The sequence below is a fragment of the Aulonocara stuartgranti genome, assembly GCF_965226115.1.
Source record: "Aulonocara stuartgranti genome assembly, chromosome: 12".
Taxonomy (NCBI): Eukaryota; Metazoa; Chordata; class Actinopteri; order Cichliformes; family Cichlidae; genus Aulonocara; species Aulonocara stuartgranti.
In genome coordinates, this window is record NC_138948.1 from 20,785,115 (window position 1) to 20,812,323 (window position 27,209).

Here is a 27,209-nt window from a genome sequence, read left to right on the forward strand (position 1 = left end):
TTTGAGCATACAGAGTAAGCAAATATGTACTTGTAATGTGCTCAGATAATTTCAATAAGTGCTTACAGAAAGAAAATTAATGTAGCCTCTAACTGCAATCGATTTACATCGGACAAACAGACCAAGCACTATGGCTCATAATACAATTACACCTCACCTGTTTGGACTATATTTTTATATTTCATTTTTACTTGCTGCCAGGAACGTTTGGGGCCTGTTGGGTTGCACCTGCGCTCACATCATCACAAAATAAAATGTATAAAATAACATATGATAAAATAACGTGTTAAATGGGTGGAAATCCCTAGATCAATGTTTATATTAACACTCACGCATTGACTCTGTCGGCTTTGTTTTGCCATGCATGCTCCCTTTCTTTTGCAGCTGAGGCTGTGTTACCTTTTTTTCTGCAAAATTTGCATGTTATCGGCATATGCTGCCATCAGAATTTCGGCCTCAAGCGCTGTAAAATACATTGACCGCGCCTTCTTTCCCTCCGTCTCCATGGTGACTCGCTTACTCTGTGCTCCGCTTATCAGGGCTTTATGTATCCTCGTGCGCGCGCTTCACTTGGGGTTAAAGCAACTCCGCGTTGATTGAACTAATTGTTATCAGCCTTTCTGAAACCGAATATTCCGAGTTGGACAGTTCGGGGTTACTCAACCCTGAGTATCGTTTTTCACTCTAAGTTTTCTAAACCGGCTTCCTGAAATAGGGCCCAGGCGCCAATTCAAAATGTAATGGTAATCTATCTTTGTCACTCGATAATGGAAACCTAAACTAAAACTAAAACTGAACTCGAAAGATATTAAAGTGTCAAAATTTGCGGATGGAGCATTTGGGAATGGCCGCGCCATAGAGAGTCTCTGACCCCCGTCGACCCTACATTAGTTTTAAAACGAAGTAAACGCTCCCAAATAATATATTTCCTCACTGCGGTGACTTGCTAGATCAGTGTCCTCGAATTTATTGAGAGACATGGCCACAGGAACTAAGAAGAAGAGCGTGCAAACCCGAATCTCCACGGTGGCGGCGGGGGAAAGTAATGCTAGCAGTGCCAAGGTTAGCCCTGCTAGCCAAGAAGAAGGGCCAAAGATGGATATAAGCGGCCTGTTTGCCGAAATGACTAAGCTTGGAACTATCCTAACTAGTGTTGCGGCCGATGTATCTCACATCAAGTCAGACGTGGGCGAATTTAAAAACGCTATGAGTGCAATCCAAATACGGATGACCGAAGATGAGGGCCGCATTTCAGATGTGGAAGACAAAATGAGGAGCATAACAGAAGATAATGGCAAAAACGCTAAAAAGCTTGAACAACTTTGGGCCCAAGTAGACGACCAGGAAAACAGAAACCGCAGAAAGAATGTTCAGCTTATCAGTCTGGAAGAGGGCCTGGAAAGTGGTGGCAGCATAAATGATTATCCATCCATCCATCCATTCGCTTCCGCTTATCCTTTTCAGGGTCGCGGGGGGCGCTGGAGCCTATCCCAGCTGTCATAGGGCGAGAGGCGGGGTACACCCTGGACAAGTCGCCAGTCTGTCGCAGGGCCAACACACAGGGACAGACAACCATTCGCACTCACATTCATTCGCACATTCACATTTAGTGACAATTTGGATTATCCAATTAACCTATCCCCACAAGCTGCATGTCTTTGGATGGTGGGAGGAAGCCGGAGTACCCGGAGGGAACCCACGCAAACACGGGGAAAACATGCAAACTCCACACAGAAAGACCCCGGCCTGATGTTGGAATTGAACTCAGGACCTTCTTGCTGTACGGCAACAGTGCTAACCACCGTGCCACCGTGCTGCCTCATAAATGATTATGTGATGAATATACTCGCGGATGGCCTAGGTCTACGAGGGGAGGAATATGAGCTGGAAAGATGCCACAGAAGTACGAGACCACGGCCGAGACCTGGTCAGCCACCTCGAATCGTGCTGGTGAGATTTCTCCGTTACACTGCACGACAAAAAGTTCTCATGACCGCTAAGCAGAAGAAAGGAATACTGTGGGAGAACTGCCGCTTGTCATTTTATGAAGATATGACCGCGGAGCGAGCGGCGCTGAGGAAGCTTTTCTCCCCAGTAATGAAGAAGCTATGGCAGCATCAGATAAAGCACACCCTGGCACATCCAGCAAAACTTCGATTAACATGGAAAGGCCAACAGAAGAGCTTTGACAGCGTTGAGGCGGCAGAGAAATTCGTGCGTGAGAACTTTCAGGAAGTGGTGGAGTAAGGGGTTAGTAAGCTAAATTATGTGTATGGGAGCGCATCGTTAATAATTTCATAAGATGGGGGCGGGCTCCCTGGGGTGTCGACGGGACAGCAGGAGGACAGCAGTTCACTGTCCACGGGACCATCACGGACCAGAGACGGTTTTGCCCACGGGGCTTTTGCTCTGTCATGTTCCTTTTTTAGACGGCGCTATTTCTTTTGTTATGTTTGTTGTTTTTTATTTTTTTGGTAGAGATTCTATAGGTGAGGTACTGTTCTTGTTTAAACTTATGTTCTGGTTCAAGCAGGGTTATCAGCACAGGTTAAATGGTTATGGGTTGTAAGATATAAGGCTTATAGATACCTTAACATGGCATAGTCATGGGGAATGTGGACGTTAATATTGTGTCATGGAATATAAATGGCTGTGGCACACCAGTCAAAAGAAAAAAAGTGCTTAGCTACCTCAAGTCTCATAATGCTTGTTAAGAGATATATTCTAAAACACTTCTTCAGCAGAGAATCAGAGAGGAGAAACACACAGGTTTTCTTGCTAGCAAGGGCAGTCACCAGAGTGCTCGCACGAGAGAGTGAGGGCTCAGAGACTCGCGGCCCTGAGACTGCCCTGGTCTTTATTTATACATCAGTGGGTGTTTGTTCCTTACATTGGAATGTGGAGGTGCATATGTATGTGTGTGTGTGTGTGTGTGTGTGTGTGTGTGTGTGTGTGTGTGTGTGTCAGAGTGTGACCCCATAAACGACTTCCCTAAACCTGCTGGTCTGGAAAATCCAACAGTTCATCTATATGTAAAAAAGGCACTTAGACTAAAACTGACATAGCTACGTTAATCCTACCGTAAAACAATAAAAGAGGGTACAACCTTTCCCATGCTCCCAGGATGTGGGTGTGAATGCCAGAGCACTCTGGAATGCACACAAAGCCTTTGCAGACTGTTAAGGATCGCACATCCTATCACTACCATATGCAAATTTATATTATTAAAAGATTATACTGACTACTAAGTACAATTTTCTATTGACATTCCCTCCTGTTGTCAGTATAACTTTTAGTGAGATATCAGTATGTAACACCTTGTACATTTTCTGTCACATCGTCATTAATCACACAAAGTCTTCATGTTTCCATGGATAAATAAGGCCACTCGTTCAGCCAGACGAGAGTGCAGGAAGGCTGAACGTAAGTGGAAAAAAGATGGGCTGCAGGTGTCCTTTCTCATGTTGAGAGACAGTCTGTACAGGTATCAGGACATTGTTAAAGCAGAAAAGTCAAGGTTTCTTTCTAATGCTATTGAGAATAGCTCCAATAATCCTCGGGTTCTTTTTTCAATTATTGACTCTGCCCTGAATATTTCCCCAGCTTCTTGTATTAATAGTTCCTCAGACACCTGTGAAAGGTTTTTGAAGTTTTTTATCAATAAGATAAAACAGCTTCGATCTATGATCGCCCTGCCCTCACATGACGTGTCTAAAATATTCACCTGCTCTGCTGTTTTTGATCAGTTTGAGCCTGTGTGTCTTGATCAGGTGGAGGAAGTATGTAGTGGCACAAAGACATCATCGTGTCCAAATGACATTATTCCAACACATCTTCTAAAAAAGATTTTTAAGGTTGTCAGTTCTGACATTTTAGCTATTTTTAATAGCAGCCTTAGCTCAGGTGTTGTGCCAGCCTGTTTTAAACATGCTGTTGTACAGCCTGTACTTAAAAAACCTAATCTTGACTCCTCCGTCCTCACTAACTTCAGGCCTATTTCAAAGCTCCCCTTCCTGTCGAAAATTTTGGAAAAGATTGTGTTTGTTCAGCTGCAATCTTTTCTAAATGGGCACAATGTTCTTGAGAGGTTTCAGTCTGGTTTTAAAACTCTTCATAGCACAGAAACTGCACTTTTAAAAGTTCTTAATGATCTTTTATTAGCCACTGACTCAGGTGACTCAGCTGTGCTTCTGCTTTTAGATCTGACCGCTGCCTTCGATACTGTTGACCACAGCATTTTAATTTCACGGTTGGAGCATTGTGGCGTAAAGGGCACCCCATTAGAGTGGTTCAGGTCATACCTGTCTGACAGGACCTTCTCTGTGAGCTTTGGCGATTTTATCTCTTCCTCAGCTCCCCTTACTTGTGGTGTTCCCCAGGGATCTATACTGGGGCCAATATTGTTCTCCATTTATATGCTGCCTTTAGGTCAAATTTTTAGAAAATACAACATTTGTTTTAATTCATATGCCGATGATAAACAGATCTATCTTCAATTGAAGGGAAACAGTCCTGCCTCACTAGAACCCTTACTTCAGTGTCTCGGTGAAGTTAAATCCTGGATGGCCTCTAATTTCCTTAACTTTAATGAGAACAAAACCGAAGTGATAATTTTTGGACCAAGCGGTAATCCCAACACTTCTAATTTTAACCTGCACAGTTTTGAGCCTTTTGTCAAATCACATGCCAAAAATTTGGGGGTTATACTTGACAGCAATTTCACCTTTGAAAAACAAATTAGCTCAGTTGTACAGCGGTCTTTCTTCAAACTGAGGCTTTTATCTAAGGTGAGTTCATTTTTATCTTTTAAAAACTTTGAACGAGCGATTCATGCTTTTATTATATCCCAGCTGGACTATTGTAACTCCTTATATGCTGGAGTCAGCCAGACCTGCCTGGCAAGGCTGCAGTTGGTCCAGAATGCTGCAGCTCGTCTTCTGACACGTACTAAAAGATGTGAACACATTTCCCCGGTACTTGCCTCCCTTCATTGGCTCCCTGTCCGCTTCAGAATTAATTTTAAAATTTTATTGTTGACTTACAAAGCCCTGAATGGACAGGCTCCCGGGTATTTGTCTGACCTCTTGCAGACTTATACCCCCCTTAGATCTCTTAGATCAAGTGATCTTTTGCTTTTAGCTGTACCAAGGTCGAGGCTGGTTCATAGAGGTGATCGAGCATTTGCAGTCGTAGCGCCTAAGCTGTGGAATAATTTACCCCTACACATCAGACAGGCTCCTACTGTCAATCTTTTTAAATCTTATCTTAAAACGCATTTTTATTTACTGGCTTTTAATACAGCATGAGAGTTATTTGTTATTTGTTAATTCATATTTGGTGTTTGCTTTTAATACTCTAAGTTGTTTTATTATGTATGTTGTATTCTTGTACAGCACTTTGGTCAACGCTCCTGTTGTAATTAAATGTGCTATATAAATAATTAAACTATTAAACTAAACTATTAAACTATGTTTCAACAGGTCGGAGTCATCATTTGTCACGGCTATGTATGCAGCAACAGTGGAAAATATTATGCAGTTAATCATGAGTTTTAGACATGGCAGGATACATGTTACAAAGACACAAGATAAAAGTAAAAATGTTCCAACTCCAATGAGTAGTCTTTTTAGCACCTGTAGCCAGGAGCCAGTGTAAAGCCAAGAAAACCAGTCACTTGTATCACTTACTTAGTCCTGATTTTGGGCCTGCTGGATCTCTCTCAAGGCATTCAGGGCGTCAGTCATGTTTGATGAGTGCATATTGTCTGGTATGTAAGTGCAGCAGGTGTTGTTGAAGAGGACACAAAGTCCCTCTTTCTCTGCTAGTATCATGGAGTGGTTCTTCCCTGGGAGTTGGTCCAGGAACACATATAGTGTGGGGTGTGTTGACGTGCTGGGCATATGAGAACAGACATAACAGTCTGTATTTGCCGATTCTGCCTCTGTCCTGTCGTGGATATAACGGTACCAGGCATTGTTCATCCACGGATGGATGTGGTCTTGTGTCATGTCTCTTAGGTGGGAGTTGTCGTGTGTCCATCTTTTCTGTCTGCCTTGTGGTTCAACGGTTTCCGGCATCAGCTGGGGTCCTGTAAGGGTGAGCGTCGTAGTCAAGGTAACCAGGAGGGTCCACCTTCCCATGGCTACGTACAGGTCCGTCACACCCTACTACTTGGTTACTCTAGAGTTAGCCAATGGCTGGAGGTTGAAGTGCAAGCAATGCTCAATCAGCATTTCCCCCTCACCACTGAAGCAACCAAGTGAGGGTGAAACTTTCCCCTACTAGTTGATTTCTGTGGAGGAAGTGGAATCCTCTGGGACCTCAACCTTTTTGCAGTGGCTCTGATGTATCCAGGAGGGTCTCTCCGCTATTTTGCAGGCAGTTGGAGTGGTCAGAAGCACTTGGTATGGCCCCTGGCACCGTGGCGAGCTCCAATTTTCCTTTGGAGTACTCTGACAAGGATCCAATCACCTGGCTTCAACCTTGGGTATTATGTTTTTGGCAGGTCATACATGTTCTCACATATTCCTTTGCTGAAGTTTCAAAATAAAATTGTTGATTTATTATGGAGATCATCCCTCCGGTTGAGACATGGCTTAAACCATGGCTCACTAGAGCAGCTGTTTTGTGTAATGATTTGGGAAGAATGGGTTTTCCTGCTATTTTCATTATATCATCAGTGTCTAGTACTGCTCCGTGTTTTAGCCATTGCTTTTGTTCTTTTGATGGTGCTGCTTTTTGTTCGTCCTCGAGCTCCCCTGCGCTGTCGATGGAGCTTGGCACGCTCCCCTCATCATCCAGGTGCCCGTCTGTCGTCCACAATTTCCTCTGTTGGCCTCTGGAAAGCTCACTGGCACAGCTCTCATTCTAACGCAGCTTCATTGTCCTTGCTGTGGCTCCGAAATCTGATCTCATGATGAGCCCAAACAGCTTGACCTTTGACCTCAACCACTGCCTGGGCTGTCAGCTATGGCTGGAATGATTCTCGCTTCTCACTGGGCCTCTGAAGATTTCTCAGGAGATTCCTTTCAGCAATATTCTGACTGCTGCACCTGTATTTCCTTGCTAGGAGGAAAAACTTCTATTTGGAAAGCATGTCAACAATCATCAAACCATATTCTTTAGTTCAATGAACTTCACTTATAGGCCATCAAAGCCTTATCAAAACATGGATGCACCACTTGTATAGGTTTAATACCCGTTAATGAACTGTTAATCACACAAATCACTGCAACAACCATAAAAACATAGTTTAGAAAACATAGTTTTATGTAATTCATGTAATTCTGGACCCCCTCCTCTTGACGCATGGACACTCCCATGAGTCAACTCATCAAAACCAGATTCCTGTCTGAAAGAAAAAGGTTAGCTAGATCACATCCCAGGCAACATCAGGGAGTCTCCTCCTCCAGAGCAGCACCACCCCGGACCTACAATCCTGCAATAAGAGATGTTAGTGTCTTTTGCATATTAAGTTTGCTTAAAAACTGGTTCCGCCAGGAGCCTGCATACACACCATCATGGCCTGGAAAACAAGATTTGGAAGTGAACTTCATGCTTATAAACAATTGTATCATAAGAGTAATAAAGTATTCAGCACTTCTGATGGCTCTTTTGCCATCAGAATTGTTGTCTAAAGGCAAAGAAAGATGCCCAACGGATTGACTTTACCAAATTGACCATCCCAGCCTTGCTGTAATAGTCCATTTGATTCACCTTTTATTGTTTATTTTATTTTCACTTACTGAATACGGGACAGAAAGAGGGAAAGAGAAACAGCTGAGAACAGGGACGGGGGAGAAGGGCAAAAACCAAAAACCAACAGAATGGGCAGAGAAAAAAAATGCATATATCAATCACCTGGATCACCTGCTGAGAAAGAAAAAAGAAAACAAGCAGAAGAGAACAAGAGTAATAGACTAAACAACATCACAATGATATATGGGAATATGACAGTAAATACTAAATATTAAACATTATTGTGCAGCACATAAGATCAACAGAACACAGTGTGCTTTGAGGTAGGAGCCAAAAAGGGTGTAGTTTGTGGGTGTGATCACCCGTGTGTACACCTGTGAGCATGGACGCGCTTGGTTTTTTTTTGGTTTTTTTAAAGGTTCCTTCATGTAATGATCTGCTAGAGGGTGTGGGGGGGGCACAGCCCCGTCCTCCAGGGCATGAAGCAGGTATGGAGGAGATCAAAACTCCAGACATCCAGAGGCCCCCAGAACACAAGAGACCAAGGAAGACCAACAGAGGGGCAACCGCGCCACTGTCCCAGAAAGAGCTGAAGAGAGTCCCAGATGAGGGCTCACTCAGCAGCCGTGGAGCAGAAGCCAGGGGGAGTTGCAGTGACGCGCCCGTGAGCTCCACCGGCAGCCAGCCGTGCCTGAGTGACCGAGCCCCAGGCCGAGAGGCCGGGGGCACCCCACCTCCGAAGTGGCCCGAGCGAGCCCCAGGCTCCAGGCCCCGATAAGCGGCCGCCAAGGAGTGAGCCGGTGTGTACCCGGACGCCCATCCCTGGACACAAAGAACCACCAACGCACCGATGTCTGAGGGAGTCCGCCACTGGCAGGGGAAGTGGTGGTAGGGGGAGATAGGCCTCCAAACCTTGGAGGGCCTAAGATGTCCCCAGAGAGGTGGCGCCTGACACCCAACCTGATATATAGACACAGAAATACAGGCACACACATATACAAACATCCATTCCCACCCTCATGCTCTCATATGCACTTACTCCACACTCAACCAACGTGGAGACAGACATAAAGAGACGCTGTACACACGATCACACTCCCCAAGCGTACTCTACGAACCGGGTCTAGGTACCCTTGCCCCTGGAGGGGGGAACTGCACCCAGACCCAGGTGGTGTTACCCTTTTCCCTGCGGTGGGGGGAGGCAGACCGCCCCGACTCCGCAGCAGCAGGGAGGCCCCACACTCCAGACCGCAGTCGGACGGCCAACTCCTCCTCCTAGCCCCCCCGCTCCAGCAGGTCGCAGAGAACGGGGGTGAGTGAAGACTCCAAACCTCCCTCCACCCACTCATTGCAGTGTTGATGCATGTGTGTTCTAAGGTGCATTTAAAACCCAGGAGGGCATGGAGCTACAGTGGGGCAAAAAAGTATTTAGTCAGCCACCGATTGTGCAAGTTCCCCCACCTAAAATGATGACAGAGGTCAGTAATTTGCACCAGAGGTACACTTCAACTGTGAGAGACAGAATGTGAAAAAAAACTCCATGAATCCACATGGTAGAATTTGTAAAGAATTTATCCGTAAATCAGGGTGGAAAATAAGTATTTGGTCAATAACAAAAATACAACTCAATACTTTGTAACATAACCTTTGTTGGCAATAACAGAGGTCAAACGTTTACTATAGGTCTTTACCAGGTTTGCACACACAGTAGCTGGTATTTTGGCCCATTCCTCCATGCAGATCTTCTCGAGAGCAGTGATGTTTTGGGGCTGTCGCCGAGCAACACGGACTTTCAACTCCCACCACAGATTTTCTATGGGGTTGAGGTCTGGAGACTGGCTAGGCCACTCCAGGACTTTCAAATGCTTCTTACGGAGCCACTCCTTTGTTGCCCAGGCGGTGTGTTTTGGATCATTGTCATGTTGGAAGACCCAGCCTCGTTTCATCTTCAAAGTTCTCACTGATGGAAGGAGGTTTTGGCTCAAAATCTCACGATACATGGCCCCATTCATTCTGTCCTTAACACGGATCAGTCATCCTGTCCCCTTGGCAGAAAAACAGCGTGGTTCTGGGATCTTTGCTCACCGTTCTCATGATCATTTTGACCCCACGGGATGAGATCTTGCGTGGAGCCCCAGATCGAGGGAGATTATCAGTGGTCTTGTATGTCTTCCATTTTCTGATGATTGCTCCCACAGTTGATTTTTTTCACACCAAGCTGCTTGCCTATTGTAGATTCACTCTTCCCAGTCTGGTGCAGGTCTACAATACTTTTCCTGGTGTCCTTCGAAAGCTCTTTGGTCTTGGCCATGGCGGAGTTTGGAGTCTGACTGTTTGAGGCTGTGGACAGGTGTCTTTTATACAGATGATGAGTTCAAACAGGTGTCATTCATACAGGTAATGAGTGGGGGACAGAAAAGCTTCTTACAGAAGACGTTACAGGTCTGTGAGAGCCAGAGATTTTTCTTGTTTGAGGTGACCAAATACTTATTTTCCACCCTAATTTACGAATAAATTCTTTACAAATCCTACCATGTGAATTCATGGATTTTTTTTTCACATTCTGTCTCTCACAGTTGAAGTGTACCTCTGGTGTAAATTACTGACCTCTGTCATCATTTTAAGTGGGGGAACTTGCACAATCGGTGGCTGACTAAATGATGACTTGCTCTTGGCCAACACCCTTAACGACTTCTACTGTCGTTTTGACGAGCCATCAGGCAGCCTTCACACCTCCAACGGCCCCAACAATAGAGACACTTTGGACACTAATTCCCCCACCTCTCCCCCCTCCATAGAGCCATCACCACCTTCAAACCGTTCACCTACAACACCCCCCTCCTCACCCCACACAAAAGAGGATTTCACACCACCTCCTCCCACCACAACTCTTCATATTCATGAAGCAGATGTGAGGAAGCAGTTTAAGAACCTGAATGCTCGGAAAGCTCCCGGCCCAGACGGTGTGTCTCCTGCCACCCTCAGACACTGTGCAAACGAGCTGGCCCCAGTGTTTTCTGGCATTTTCAACCCCTCACTGCAGGCATGTCATGTGCCTGCCTGCTTCAAGTCCTCCACCATAATCCCTGTCCCCAAGAAACCTAGGATCACTGGACTAAATGACTACAGACCCGTGGCTCTGACATCTGTGGTCATGAAGTCCTTTGAGCGCCTAGTTCTCTCCCATCTCAGGACCCTCACGGCCCCCCTCCTGGACCCCCTGCAGTTTGCATATAGAGCCAACAGGTCTGTAGACGACGCCATCAACATGGCCCTACACTTCATCCTGCAGCATCTGGACTCCCCAGGAACCTACGCCAGGATCCTGTTTGTGGACTTCAGCTCTGCCTTCAACACCATCCTTCCAGACCATCTCCGAGACAAGCTTTCCCAGATGAATGTGCCTGATCCCATCTGCCGGTGGATCACTGACTTCCTGACGGACAGGAAGCAGCATGTGAGGCTGGGAAAGAATGTCTCGGACTCCCGGACCATCAGCACCGGCTCCCCTCAGGGCTGTGTTCTTTCTCCTCTGCTCTTCTCCCTGTACACCAACTGCTGCACCTCCACCCACCAGTCTGTCAAGCTAATCAAGTTTGCAGATGACACCACCGTTATTGGACATCTCGGACGGGGACGAGTCTGCCTACAGGAGGGAGGTTGAACGTCTGGTGTCCTGGTGCAGCCACAACAACCTGGTGCTGAATGCCCAGAAGACAGTGGAGATTATTGTGGACTTCAGGAAGCACACAGCCCCACTCCCCCCCATCATCCTGACTGACACCCCCATCACCTCTGTGGACTCATTCCGCTTCCTGGGTACCACCATCACCCAGGACCTGAAGTGGGAGCCCACCATCACCTCCGTCATCAAGAAAGCCCAGCAGAGGATGTACTTCCTGAGGCAGCTGAAGAAATTCAACCTGCCAACACGGACGATGATGCAGTTCTACACTGCAATCATTGAGTCCATCCTCACCTCCTCCATCACCGTGTGGTACGCTGGAGCCACTATCAGGGACAAACAGACACTGCAGCGTGTTGTGCGCTCTGCTGAGAAGGTGATTGGCTGCAGACTCCCATCTTTGCAGGACCTGTACACCTCCAGGACATTGCGGCGTGCAGCTCGGATCTCAGCTGACCCTTCTCACCCTGGACACAGTCTGTTTGACCTGCTCCCCTCAGGCAGGAGGCTCCGGTCCATTCGCACCAGAACCTCTCGCCATAAGAACAGTTTCTTCCCCTCTGCTGTTGGACACATGAACAATAACCATATGACTGTCCCCGCCACTAACACATGACCCTACGCTGTGTTCACTGCATCATTCTATGTTTGGCACTGATCACCACCTGCACTCATGTATATATCTTTCAACGTAGCACTCTTAATTCTTACTCTCATGTATATATCTCATGTATATCTCATGCACATATCTTTCCACGTAGCACTTTTAATTCTTATCCCCACTTTTATTTTTTCCATGTCTATTTAAGTGTTATTTATGACACCATGTTTGCACTGAAGCACCGCAGCAATTTCCTAATGTTGTAAACCTGCTCAACATTTGGCAATAAACCCCTTTCTGATTCTGAAATACTTTTTTGCTCCACTGTACCTGCCAGAGAGCAGCAGGTAAGCGCATGGTCCCTCCTGCTAGCCCTCAATGTCTACGTGTATTTAACCTTGAGAGGTGGGCAACGACGCCAGGGGTGGGGTGTACACCCTGATGGTACTTTGGATTCCGTGTATCGTGCCCACCCCCAAGATCCTATATGTATGTGTAATGAGAGTGTGAGTAATGTGAATGTCTAAGTTGTGGGATAAAATTGAGGCAGAGGCAGCCAGAAGGGGACAGAGGGGGGGTAGCCTCCTCTGCACCCTGGTGACATACCCCTACTCCAAGGTCCTGCATGTGTGGGTGGTTGTGGTGGAGCGGGAAGAGGGAGGCAGCTGGAGATGGGGAGGGAAGGAAGGGAGGGGCACGATAATATGATAAAAGATTTTCTTTGGAAGGGTGGTAAACCCCGTATTAACATTAATCGACTGTCCCAACCTAAGAAAGAAGGGGGGCTAGCCCTGCCCAATATAGAGTATTATAGCATCTCTTTTGAAATGGCTAGATTAGGCAAACATTGGGCAGGGAAAAACAATATAGATTGGATTTTATTAGAACAAGAGCTTGCATCTCCATTCACACCAATTGATATTTTATCACAAAAAGTGAATAATCACGGTAAGACGCAAAACCCTATTTTGAAATTGTCGAAAATGGTATGGTTGGAGGGGAGGGGCATAAGAAATATAAACTTGTGCCATATGTACAGAAGTATGCCCCCTTGTGGTATAATCCTAGAATTAAAATTGGTAAGCAGACTGTTTACTGGACACAATGGCTAAGAAGAGGTATCAGAACTGTTAGTGACCTATTTGAAGGGGGTGTTTTCATGTCATATAAGGATATTAAAAATAAGTTTTGTTTAGAGGGTAACAGTCATTTCTGGAAGTATTTACAAATAAGAAACTATTTAAAAGGAGGAGTTACAATAACATGTGAAAGTAACCCGATAGAGAATTTTATGCTACTACCCCCATTTCTGTGCACAGCTGCGAAATGGTATAATATTTGCCCATGAATTAAAAATAATATAAATAAGAGCCTGAAAAAAGCATGGGAAAGTGATCTAGGGCGTACAATGGATGAAGGTACATGGGATTCTACATTGTCGAACAATGGATTATACATTAGGGAAGTTTTGTTTGTTTGTTTTGTTTTGTTTGTTTGTTTGCTTCTTGCTTTTGGTTGCTGCATCTTTGTATTTGCTGTTATAAAATGCAAAATCTAATAAATACTTGAATTATAAAAAAAAAAAGTGTCAAAATTTGCTGTTTCTGAGATTAAAATACAACTAAATAGCACATGTTAGACATCATCCAAATCCATGGACAGTACCAAACTATCCCCCAAATCTTTTACTTTTTACCTAACTGTGTACAAAATCTTTTATAAAAGGACTCATTTAATGAGAAACACTCACACTACACACTTAAAGAATTCAACCTGGTGAGTGATTAAAGCAAAAGACAGAGTGACATTGACATCTAGTGGAACCAAGTTGAATTACACATCAGTCCTTCGTTACTCTACCTCCTCCTTCCATTATGATTATTTGACCTGGATGCTTCACATTGCAACAACCCGGCACATTCCTCTGCATTCATTCAACCTGTTTAACTTTGGTCTTGTTTTGTTTTTTAATTGTATAAACACTCAAAGAGAAAAATAAACATTTCTCTATTATAACTAAATCTACCATTTTATCCTAATGTCTCTACAGACAGGTCTTAAAAGGTTACAAGAAGCAGCAGTTCATGATTTTTGCGCATTTTTATCTACACACAATGGTGTGGGCTGTGTTTGCGCGTGTTTATCTCTTCTTATTATTTTCTTTGACTTATCTCTGTCCCGCTCTGTGTGTGTGTGTGTGTGTGTGTGTGTGTGTGTGTGTGTGCGTGCGTGCGTGCACGCACTGAGGTGGTGAGGGGGCTCCAGCCTCAGCCAGAGTCTATGGAACCTGATACTTGATGACTCCTCATCACAAGAATGTGAGTTTCCTTCTCTCGGAGCGTCTGGCCCGACGCCCGGCCACATCTCCATCTGTGTGTGTTTGTGTGTGCATGAGAGTGTTACTTGTTACTATTTTGCCCCCTTTTCATGAGTGGCCCCTTCAGCACAGGGAGACATTCTTTGTGTGATGCTTGTTCGATTTGTTTTTCTTTTGTTTAGTGAGAGCTGTTCGCTCCTGATCAGATCACTGAAAATGCATTTTAATAGTAAGCATGAACAGGGCCTCAGTCTTTTGCTAACACACTGTCCCTTTTATTTGCAATGCTTTGGAAGGAAATTAAGCCAAATAGTAGAGTTGTAGCGACAAAACAGACTCTTGATGGCTGAGAAGAATTGAGAAGAATTCCCTTTAAAAGGTATGTAAGTGTTATTTCATGGTGAGAGGTATGGCAGTTTTTAAATTATGACTAAACAGAGGACTAACATAAACAGCCATATTCATACTTTATAAAATATTATTGCAGGCTTCTATTGGTTCTGTCACCTTGTATAAAGTGATGCAACTTCAAACTTAAAGGTTATTTCTATTTATTTTGTAATTTTGTTTTTAAATCCTGTGCTGTCTGGCAGCTTCTGCAATCACAATTATGATCTGAATGCACTGTTGTGCCAAACATTTTGCTTTTCCAAGATCAGCTCTATAAATTCTCTATAGGCTTCTCTTGTTCAGGTGTTTCTTTTATCTGTTTATTTCTTCATTTCTCTTTGTGTTGTTTCAGTTATTACATTATATGCAGTATACAGTATGACAATGTCCAAGGAAAGACAGGCAAGGAGAGAAAAAAGGAGGGGGTAGGAGAAGATGTAATAAAAGAACGGAGTACAAATAGAAATGCACAATATATCACCATCTGCCGCACCTGTAAGAAAAATAAACAACACCTGGAACACAACAATTTGAAAATGCAGATGTACATAAATCAACAAAGTTACTGTGTGTGTGAGTGAGTGAGTGAGTGAGAGAGACAGAGAGAGAGTAGAGTGTGAGTGTGCTTGTGTCTTTGTCATGAAATGTATTTGAAAAAAAAGCTGTGAAGCTGCAGAGGCAGACAGACATGGATCCAGGAGAACCGGGTCATCCACAGCACCCAAGACTACCGAAGACCTGCGGCCACATATCTTGGTGTCATCTGTGCGCCCATCCCAGCAGGAGAAGGAAGGAATCCCCAGATGGTGCAGCCACAACCAAAGGGTGGGACTCCCAGAAGACCAGCGGCCATGGGTGGCAATCTCCACTAGAGGCCGGCCATACCAGTGTAATTCGAGATCAGGGTCCCGGGGTGTCAGGCAGCCCAGTACCCTGCAGAGCCACCCCCTCTGACATGGAAGAGATCCAAGCCACCCTGGACCACCAAGGGAGCAGGTCAATGACCACGACAGCCATGCGCCCTGGAACCAACAAGCACCTGCATCCCAGGGGGGGCAGCAGCGGGGAGGGTGAACCCCTCCCTCTATGACTACGTCCAACAGCCATGCACACTCTCTCACACACGCAGACAAACACACCCACCCACACCCACACACACACACACACACACACACACACACACACACACACACACACACAAACAGGCCATTCACTCACTCACTCGCTTACACACACCTATCCTAACTTTAACTGTTATTTGGTGTTATCCACGATCATTTGAAAAAGCCTGGCTGTTTCCATAAGAATTAAGTGGGTAAGTAGCAGCCATGAGCTGCTAATCAAACTTGATTAACTGATCAGCAGCAAGTGCGAGCACATCTATAAAAACCATTTTGGCACTTTGCTCCTCTGGCTCACTCTGCCATAATCTTCCCAAGAATGAACAGCAAATTCACCCCAAGGTCAGATCGCACAATGCTCAGAGAAATTTTAATAAATCCAGGAGTCACATTTTCGACTCTATGGGCCCTGATTTTTATCTTAAATGTTAAGAGAAGACGAATGAATGTCCAGAAACTTCAATGAACAGAAACAATGCTGACAGCTGCAGTAGTTAGCATTGTTGCTTCACAGCATGAAGGTCCTGGGTTTTTACATGTTCTCTCCATGTCTGCATGAGTTCTCTCCAAGTCGAACTAGCCAAGAAAACAGTTTTGCTACGAATAATTGCAAGTCTGTACAATGTGCTCTAAAGTGAAAGACACCTCTAATTCTTATGGTGCACCACTCACTTGAAAAATGTGCAAATGTGTGTGTATGTGTTCATGACAACTTCCCAGCACTTTCTGCATTCCTGACATATTTGTGCTGTGCTAAAAAGACATAACAGGACAAAAATGGTCAAATATTTAAGCTCCTTCGCCTCCTCAGGAGAGTCAGGGGGGAAAAAGACATATTGTGAAGCCAGATTTTTTTTAAAAAACAAAAAACATTTAAAATCCTGTATACTGACCGTTTTTATCAAGGTGAAACCAATACAGTTATCAGTTTTCATCCTCAGGATGTCAAATACTCAATTACCAGACTGTAAAAATATTATTTATATTTAATTTATTACTTACTTCTTTGTATTGACGTTTCATGAGGACAAGCAAGGCAAGCAGTGTTTTGGTACGTTTTGTAGACGTCAATTAAAACATACTAAAGTAAAGTGAACCCTCTCCTTTCATCTCAGACAGCACTGTCTTACAGCTCCTCACCTGTCAATGAATATGTGCATCCGTCCTTGACATTACTGCCATCTTTAAACCGCTTTTGGATATTGTTGCTGACGTCTGTGCTTATTTCAATCTTATAGCAAAGTGTTGTTGTCTTTGTCTCTGAGGTCTTGTGTCCATCTCGTGTTAACAATTATTGGAGCTAGGCAAACTGAGCAGCATCTTGTTTCTGGTGGTTTGCCCGTGCATCATGGATAAACAGGTCTTTGACAGGAAACAGGGGCTGTGTCCCAATTCAGGGTCTGCACGCTTGAAGTACGCACACTACGCGTACTACGTACGGTGCGTACTATAAGTACGAGAAGTGCGGAAGTGAGAGGCTTGTGAAACGGGACGGTCTAGCCTTCGTCGCGCTGTTCAGGTTGCCAAGCAACCATGATACTAACCGCGAGAAACGTTACATACAACTTTGTGTGACAGAAATGAAGGAGAAAAATGTTTTGTTGGTCATTCATTTTTGTCATGACATCACTGTGATTAGTTGAGTATCTGAGGCTGAGACCACGGGACTGTAAAACATGATTGTCGGGCTTCATTTCAGTGCTGAACAGTTATTTAAGATTAGTTAGTAAATAACAATTAGCTAATGTTGTTCATGAGACTAAAATCATCTCACTGTGGTAATGTAAATATAATATGGCCAATATTATAGTATTGTCAGATTATTATGAGATATATATATATATATATATATATATATATATATATATATATATATATATATATATATATATATATATGTGTGTGTGTGTGTGTGTGTGTGTGTGTGTGTGTGTATAAGGCTTTACAACCAAGTTAACGCTGAAAGTACAAACATCACTAATGTCACACAACTTTGCCGACACGTGACCAACAGCAATGTTTTAATGCTCTTCGTTATTAAAGATTCGCACATAAATAAGTGACATCATATTCAGTACTTACTTTTGACAGTTCACTCTTCGGCCGCTCCCTTCTGCCATATTTTGAGGCAAAATTATCCACACCGACCGCCGTGCACCGGACCACGCTTGATATTTGGGGAAATCGACAGCGCATTTGGAGTACACTTCGAATAGAGATTGACAGACTACGTGACTTTCGCGCATTGCATGCCGGGAACTCGTGGCAAAACAATCCAAGTACCGCATCAAATGCAAGCATTTGCAGCACCGCAAAACGTTCATTCTCCGGTTCCAATCCCTTTTTGCTTTTTCTTTGCCCCCCAAAAAGCTATGTACAAAACGAAGGAGAACAATGCCAGTCCGTACAAAGACAGACTTGATGAAAAGGCAAAGAAAAGATACGAGGAAAAAATCAAAGGAGTGAAAGGTTTAGACCCTTACGAGCACACAGAGTGGACAAAATACGTTAGCGTGCTGCCCAACTTTCACCACGCTCATATTTATAATTATACGGTTCTTGGAGTGAGTGCATACACTCATGAAGCTTAGTAACTTCAGGTCACTGCAACAAGCCCAGGTACAGTTTACCGCCGGATGGGTACAGGACCTTGAAATGCACCGTGTAGAACGAAAGACCATCGTACTAACAAAGGTAAGTTTACCTCACAAATCGTCGTCATAAATACACATTCGTTAACCGTTTATTAATAGGACCTTTGAGCTCAACGGTAATTAATTAGTAGTGGAAATAATTTCTGGTAGCATCACAGAAATGTAGCAGTGACAATAATATTGTATGCTGTAATCCTACTGTGCAATTAGTGATACAAAAAAACTGTTTTATCCTGTGAATAAAAGTATATGTTTTTGTCAGTGTACCATGGTAATAACAGAAGCGAAACGCAATATTGTGTCAGGACAATTCACTATTTATGCACAATAAACAAAGGAGAATAGCGCGACAATTTCTGTTCAGCGCCAGACTTGCTTGTAACCTATATCACCAATTATGTTATAAAAATGACGTATTAACTACTACAAAACACTGACCTTTGTGGAAATGCTTGGAGCAGACTAACATGTGAGCTGGAGTGTTCTGGGACGTTATATTTGGTCTTTGAATGGCTGCAATCCAGGCCATCCGTGGCTCTTTGTTACTTCGGAAACATGGCTCGAACAATTTCTCTTCAACGACGTAATCCGATAACAACCGATCTCTTTACCCGTCGGCTTCCCGTGGCTGTCATGCGACCGGCTATTGCAGTTAATAATACAACAGCATCTTGCCATTTTTGTGTTTCTTTTTATCGCTGTATAACTGATTTCAATTGAAAGTCTGCGTGCGCTAGTACCTCTTGACACGAGTTCCCAGAATCCTTTGCGGTTTTACCCCTGAATGACGTCACATTTTCAATCAGCCGTCGTCGCGTGGTGGTGACGTAATCGCACTTAAAATGCGTACTTCAAGCGTGCAGACCCTGAATTGGGACACAGCCAGGGAAAACCGGAGGGTGAGGCAAGCTGCCACTGGCTCAGCTTTTGCTGCTCTGAGATCAGTTACAATCTGCGCCTAATATGGAAACTCTGCTACCATTAGCAACTAAACAAGCTTCAGTGATTTAACATTATAACAGACGAGTTTTCCTTTTGCTAACGTGCTTGGCCATCAACCAGGATAATTATAACCATGACAGCGTGGGGACAGCAGCTCTGACCGTGTCCCATCTAATAAAACAGGCAAGTTGAGCAGGTGTAGGCTTAGCCAACAGTTTCAAATTAGCATCTGTGAGAATGTCTGAATGTAATAAGTTTAACCAGCAGGTTTTTTTTTTTTAAATAAACACAGTTTAATATACCTTAAAAAATCAAATGTAGGTCTGTCTTTCTAAACTTACAAACAACTATTTTTTACTAGATATATGTTCCTCACTGGACAGCACAGGCATATGATTTATAAAATATAATGCTGGACATTTAACAAAATCTCAATTATAGTATTAAATTATATAGTAAATTTATATTTAAATAAATGAGCTCAACCCTAAAGTTATGCAGCAGTAATATTAATCTATTTAACACTAATGGGGAACATTTTTCTGGATTATAATTATTTTAACTTTTCATAATTCAGTTTCATGTGTAGTGAGTGGAGAAATGTTTTCAAACCATTCCTTTAGAAAAAGAAGCAATAAAACATTAGGAGAACACCTACTTTGTCATGTTTAGCTAATAATAATTATTCTTTGGTAATATAGTAAATATTTATTCAGCTATAGTAGTTATTATCTCTACCTGCATTTCTCTAAAAGTCATCGCCACCACTGGTTGCAGGTAAGTCGTCCTTTCTTTTATAAATTCATGTTGCACAAAAATCAGCTCTGATACCTCGTGCATGGACTGTTTTTAAAAACTGCATTGTTACTGGATTTCTCTTGCAGCACAGATATTTCTCATTTTAATTGCATGCATTATTAACATATACACAACATGCTATAACTTCTCATAGAGTGTAGAGTCTCTATCTTAATTTTAGAGCTGTTGTCACTAAAACCCTCCAGTATCAGAGACCTGCTCCCTTCCACACCTGTAACACACCTTCAGCGCCATCATGTGACAGTAAGCCTTAGGTGCATGACTGTTGTATTTATTGATTAACTCAATAGTTTGAGGAATTGCAAGGGAATGAGTTCTTACTTGAAGAAAGCTGTTATATTATAGTCCTAATGATCCGTGGCTTGATGTTGAGAGTTAACATGGGAGTCTGAGACAAAGCCAGAAGGTCAAGGAAAGGGTGTTAAAGCAAGTTAATTTGCAATTAATTGCAGAAAATAGTTTTTTTTTAAATGATGGCATAAATTACTTGATTTATAGTTTTATGGTTAATGACCAAAATGACTCCTCAAAATCCTAAAATGCTGACAGTAAAATACAAAAAAAAGAATATGTGGAAATAGATTAAGAGAGAAAAACATTTTGCTCTTCAGGTTATTGAGGATCTTGCAAAACATAACATACACCGTGAAAAATGTCTGGTCAAATATGAGTCCTGCAGAAATCATTCAAGGCTTGTTTATTATCTATGTGGGAAAGGTAGAGCAGATCAGATACCACTGATACTGCTGTGTGGTGTGTTTCTTTACAATTTGATGTGACCACAGATATTGTCTGAGAAGCATATGTTGTTTAAGGGCAGATTAGATTATGAAAGATTACCACGAATATTCTGCTTTGCTGACCTTTTACTAAAATGCACAGTTGGGTGAGCAGTGTGTTGCTATTTTAGACTTAGAATTGCAATGCTCTGAGCTAGCTGTGCTGATGTGTGGCATCATACATAGACAAGCCTTGAGGCTAAAAGTACTATACCTGACCGCAAACAAGCAATGAATGAAGCAGTTAGCACAATAAACTTGACAACACTTCGTATAAAAAAACCTCCAGCCCTTCTTTGTCAAGAACACAACTTCAGTGTTGTATCACTGCACAGTGCACAAGCTATGAGAGCATTTGTAGACACTTAATTTGGGGGTGGGGTGGACACCTCAATAACTCTGTCTTCTGATAGAAATGGGTTTTCACTCCAGAAAAGTCTGAAAAACACTTATGCAGATATTTAGTGTACTTTAAACCCAAAGCTGTGTGCACACTGGAGTTATGAGAAAGCTTGTGCAAGGTTGTACTGTAAGTGTGTGCAAATTGTTTAACACTGCAGAACAATTAAATTCAAGAAAAAACAAAGGCTATGGGCGCTCAGACTGGTCAAGTGAATAATAAACACAAAATAGCATGTTAAAGTAAACTAAATCTGCATTCTGCCACAAAATATCTGTATCTACAGCCGTGCAACATGAATTATAAATGACTTTTGGATGACTGGATGAATTCATCTGTTGTTCCAAAAATCTCTGACCAGTACTTTGGTGTTTCCATTTAAACAAAACAAACATTATTCTGGATGCTGTTCGCTTTCTTTAACATTCAATAAACTGCAGTTCCCAGAAACCCAGACATGATCCAGCCATGTGTGTGTGTGTGTGTGTGTGTGTGTGTGTGTGTGTGTGTGTGTGTGTGTGTGTGTGTTCAACAGCTGGAGAGCGAGGGACAGCCGCAGGTATAAGGGAAAACAAAGGCTCGCTTGTTCACAGCGGTACTTTATCCTCATTACACTCCTCATTTGTTTACACTGTTAAGTCTCTCACTTCCTCCATCCTTCACTGCCCCCCTCCCCCACCTCCGATTCATTTAGTCCACAATCTGTAATCAGTGTTTACACTCTTGACGCCCTTCGTCATGGCATGAGCTGCAGCTCCGACATGTTACTGTAAATTTGTCTGCCGTGTTGGCAGAGCATGCGACTCACAAACATTTCGCGTTTCAGGAGGAGAATCACACCTAAGGAAAGTGCATTTAAGCTAACAGTGAGGAAGGTGAAGTAGTCTTCATGCAAGAAAGGATTAAAAGAAAAACAAAAGCATGAGTGGAAGTATGCTCTGGTGGTGCTGGAGAGGTTAAATCTGTCGAGGCAAGGAGGATGAGCGTTAAGACTATGCAGAAGAATTAAAATCAGACAGACGGAGAAAATGGGAGCAGAAGGAAGAGATCAAGAGGACAACAAAGCAAGGAAAAAAGAGAAAGAGGCCGAGCAAAGGAGAGCAAAAGACAGAAAGTAATTGGTTCTATGATGGCTTCCAGCTGCATGGCACCTGGCCAAACCAACTTTTCATATTATTCAGACACACACAGACACACACACACATTCACACACTTTTCGAGGGAGTTGTGCACCATAAACATTAGATCTCGGTAGTTTGTGACAATATATGTTAGGAACTGTGACATGCTCGGTTGCTCAATGTGAAAAATCCTTCGTGAGATTGCAATAATGACCTGTTCCTCTCAGTAACGAGCAGATTCCTTCCTGTGCTCAGTGCTGAAGGTGTGCAACATAAATAAAATGCAGTTATACCGCCTGCAGGATTGAGGGGCCAAAATAATTCTGTTAGAGATGTATCTTTGCAGCAGAGACTTTCCAGGCAATTCATCTCCCCCTAAGGTGCAGATAACCAGCGTCTGCATTATGAAGGGAATGATATTAGGCCAGTAGCTCACTTCAGTAATAGGAACATAGTCTGTGTTTAATAGAGACAGAAAACAGTTAGCTGATGATTAAAACTTTTTTATATGCTGTTGTAATGAGTCTCTTGTGAGTTGTTGAAACTCAGCTGGAGACGTCAAACTCCCGGCGACAAAGACTCTCTGACAGTCGATGTAAGCACATATGGGCAGATGTGATATACGCTCGCGACGATCTGACTGCAGGAGGTGTGATGTGACATCTGTTTGAGAGACAGTAAATTAGCAAGTTTGCCTGCAAGTGAATCGTGTCAGTCAAAATAATTTATCCCCACACATCACACTCACATAAAGAAAACAAACATGGCGAACAGTCGAAGAAGATCCGTGTTAACAATGGCACTGCTACAAAATGCTGCAAATAATCGATTAAGATTAATTAAGAGGTGACAGACATTTCAATTTGTATTTTAAAAAAACAGAAACACGGAAAAATCAGCCTGCTTTTCGTGTGGGCTTGTTTCCAAACAGTTATGACAGTGTTAAATTAGCTCGTCATGCACGCAGACAGATGAGTTGCCAAAATGAAACTAATATTAAATCGCTGAATACTGTATTACTCAGAACATCACAGCCTTGAACAGCTCCCCCTTATTGCTCTCAGGATGACACTTTGGCATTTCCAGTTAAAGGACAGGTTTTTTTTCTTTGTTTGTGGTTTTGGGGGGTTTTTATTTGTAGGTGTAAAAAGGAAGTCCCTTTTTGATCGGGTAAAGAACAGCAAGAAAGGGGGATGGTTACCAAGTATTCCAAATAAACTAGGATCAAATGTATTCAATTAAAAGGCGTTAAACTACAACTCTAAAAAACAACAACTGGCAGGCAAAAACTAAATAAACAGCTACAACAGTCTCAGCAGAAACTTTGATCACTGGTTGTTGCTCTCGTTGCTGCAAGGTGCAAGCTACCCTGGATCCAGCCTCTCTGTTGTGCCAGTAGCTCATTCCAGAGGATGCGGTTCCATGACTTGTGAGCCCTGGGATCATTTTTTTAGTTCCTTCCTGCCTTCCTTCCTTCCTTCCTTCCTTGGTTGCAACCCTGCCCATCTGGTCCCTCTGCTGTTTGTCCCTTACTTTCCCTTTTTGAAGGGATGGACTGGACAGGTGTGATCCATGAGCTGATTGTTAAAACATATAGAAAAGTTTTGCAATGTCTATCAACGAATGAAACTACAAATTAAAGCAAATACAGCAAAATTTGCCTTAAAAGCAGAGGATCCCTGGTTCAGTCCTGGGAAGAGACACAAATCTCATTGGGGCCACATCACGAAGGGGATCCAGTGTAAAAACTGCCACCGCTGTGGTGACCTCTTGTGAATACGGGAGCAGCCGACAGTCGTGTCTTCTCTACTTTTGCTGTGTGACATAAGCATTTTCAAAGTCAGTGTCACAGGGAGCAGGAGGCTTTACAAGTGTGAACATGTCTTTCTTTTTTTTTCTTACTTGGAAGGCAAAGAAGAAGAAATAAAAGGTGGAAAAGTAAATCTGTCTGCCAGTTTAACAGCTCATTTTCAGTTCTAGAGTCTACAAAGAAAATCTCTCTAATTGATATGCAGCTAACACTTTGTCTTACACTGAAGGTTAGTCACGGGCTGTTCACTGATACTGTAACTCCTAAAACAAGGCTTCGGATGGCTAATCCAAGTCTTGAGTCAGTAAAGCCGTCTGCTGTTTGACATTCTCACAGCTTCTTGCTCTCTCCCCCTCCATCCCCAGTTGCCTGGGGGCTTTATCCACTAAGTCTAAACATTGGCAGCTCCAATATTTTAATTCCTTCTTGAAAACTGATTTTTCCCCTTTATGCCTCATGCTCATCTGTTTTTTATGTGGCCGTGACCAAGACTATAATGTTATTAGAGTCCGAGTTAAGACAAAAGCGCCATTTGGATCAGATAAGCTTGATGAGGGCTGGAAAGAGCAACTATGAATCCGTGCGGCTTTCTCTACATTTCTTTTTCTTGCTCTCTTGCGCTGATGGATGTCCTCTTCTCTGCTCTCAAACAGATGGCAGCGGTATTAGGACTTGGATGTTCAGGAACAAGAGAACTAAAATTATTATCTCTGACATTTCAATACAGCCTTTAGTGCGAACTACCACAAGGGCTTCCAAATCCATTCAAGCTAATCTAGACCCCTCTTCATACAGCTTATCCTTCTCAAGCTTCTTCCTCTTTAAGCTCCTTGGATCACTGCTCGTCAAAATCATCTCAAACAATTTACAGTGTGTAGAGCATAGCCGCAACATAAAGACACCATCATGTAATGACATTTAAGCCCTCAGACACTGACTGGAAGTGACTGGATCCATTTCTCATGGTGTTTATACTCTCAGCAGGAGACGAGCCAAATCCCAGGCTATGGCATGGTAAATTAACATTGACTGTGGTCTTCACTTTCACAGCAATACGAGCAGTTATCAGAATCACACAATCACACAAGAGAGTCTTATTATGCATGGTAGTAAATGACTAATCTTTAATGAGACCCACATTTAACCTTCTAATGGCTCTTTATTAGACTAATGAGCTATGCCCTAGTGTGTGTGTGTGTGCGTGTGGAAAAGGAGGAAATGTGTGTGTGCAGACTGTAAGTGAGTGCAGCAGTGAAACACTAATTAAGCTGTCGGATGGTGCAGCAGATTAGGCAGGGCCCCCTGCAGAGTCTTCGGCCCCGGTAGGCAAACAGGCTTCATCCCTCAGCCAGCCAACCCAAATACATCCCAGCCCAGCTCTAACCAGAGCTCAGGAATAACATCAGCGCTCGCTTCACCCAAATATCTTCAGCCCAGTGAGGACAGATCAGATGGCTAGCCAGAGCCAGCAGCCCAGACTGAAGGCTGGACAGAGATTTTCGCCTCAGCTGTGGAGGAGATTAGCAGCTTTTCTCACACTCTATATGCACACATATTCAGGGGACACATATAGAAGCACATGCATGAACGCAATGAACACAAGCATAAAAAAAAAACATTTGCCAGAGATAAAGTTCAGAGAGGAGAAATGAGTCTGTGTGCATCGGCTGCACATCCTGACCTATATTTAAATAAATCATTGAGGGAGGTTGTGCATGTTTTTACCATATAAATAACAAATAATACATGACACTTGTGTTGCAGATGAATTTTTGTGTGTGTGGGGCTGGAGGCCACAAACTGTCTAGAGGGAGCACCAAAGAATAACCACAAAATAAACAAAAGATTGCATTCACCTCCGGAGTGTTCACATTTGTATCTTATATTTTACCTGTTTGGGATAAAAGCACAGGTTGCCTGTGTCTGCTGCTCATCCTGGAGGATGTAAGGCTACTCTCCCAGGCTCTTAAAATGGCCGCTTGGAGGCATGGAGACAGAGGGTTCCTTTTATTAATGCTACACCTTTGATTAATCTCAGCAAATCTGTTCCCCATCCAATGCCTGACAGCTCTGGGGCTGATGCAGGGACCCCAGTACACACGCAGACACACACACACACTTGCGTATGCACAAACACTGTCAGTGAGTGTTGACACAGTCCAGATGTTGGCAGCTCTGTTCCAAATGAAAGCAGGGCAGCCGGCCAACAACCTGAACCACTCTCCCCATCAAATGATATGTTTACAATAATACTTTTCTGAGACTCTGGAGACACACGCACATGTGTGCATGCATGCACAAAGACAGTCCATACACACACATACACACAGCATGCAAGTGCATTCTCAAAGCAAGGGAAATGAACTAATGGAAAGCAACGTTACCACATTGGGTGCAAAGGCATACCAACTTGTGGTGGGACAGATGAGAGAGATGAGACCAAGACAAGGAAAGTTTGGTATAGCAGAAAGTAGAGAAAGGCAGAAAGCAGAGCATGTGACAAATAGTGTGATCAAAAGAAAGGAGCGAGTCATTATCATTGCCTTGTTTGGATCTGTATTTCCCCCGCTATGTCAGTCAGACAGAGTGAGGCAGGGGATGGAAAAATAATAGTGTAGTTATGTAATGTGCCCGGGAGGGCTGGAACTGCAGCAGGCAAAGAGGGAGGAAAAACACCTCTGGTTACACAGATTGGGGCAGTGAAGGTCAGTCTGGACCTACTGTTTTCTATAGCAGTGTCACTCATATATTTCCAACCCCTTGACCTCCTTTCCATCCTCCAAAAAGTCAGTGAGAACTAGTTTTGCAGGATTGAGGAACAAAAGTTGTACAATTCATTCCCACATGATAATTTCCAAGGTGAAAAATAACA

General features: G+C 43.3%; 1 protein-coding gene across 3 annotated transcripts in view; it reads right to left on the reverse strand.

Annotated features, from left to right (window-relative positions):
• slc14a2 (solute carrier family 14 member 2) overlaps positions 1–19,695 on the reverse strand; it is a 31,657-nt gene extending 11,962 nt beyond the window's left edge. Inside the window, exons 1-2 of one of the 3 annotated variants that reach the window (XM_082553306.1) lie at positions 16,953–17,173; positions 5,688–7,065 (exon numbers count right to left, since the gene is read on the reverse strand). The gene's annotated coding sequence lies outside the window, so the exon portion shown is untranslated. Of the gene's footprint in view, positions 1–5,687; positions 7,534–16,952; positions 17,174–18,904 lie in introns of those variants that run through there. The other 2 variants (XM_082553307.1, XM_082553305.1) reach the window with 2 other exon arrangements.
• Between the last annotated feature and the right edge of the window lie 7,514 nt (positions 19,696–27,209).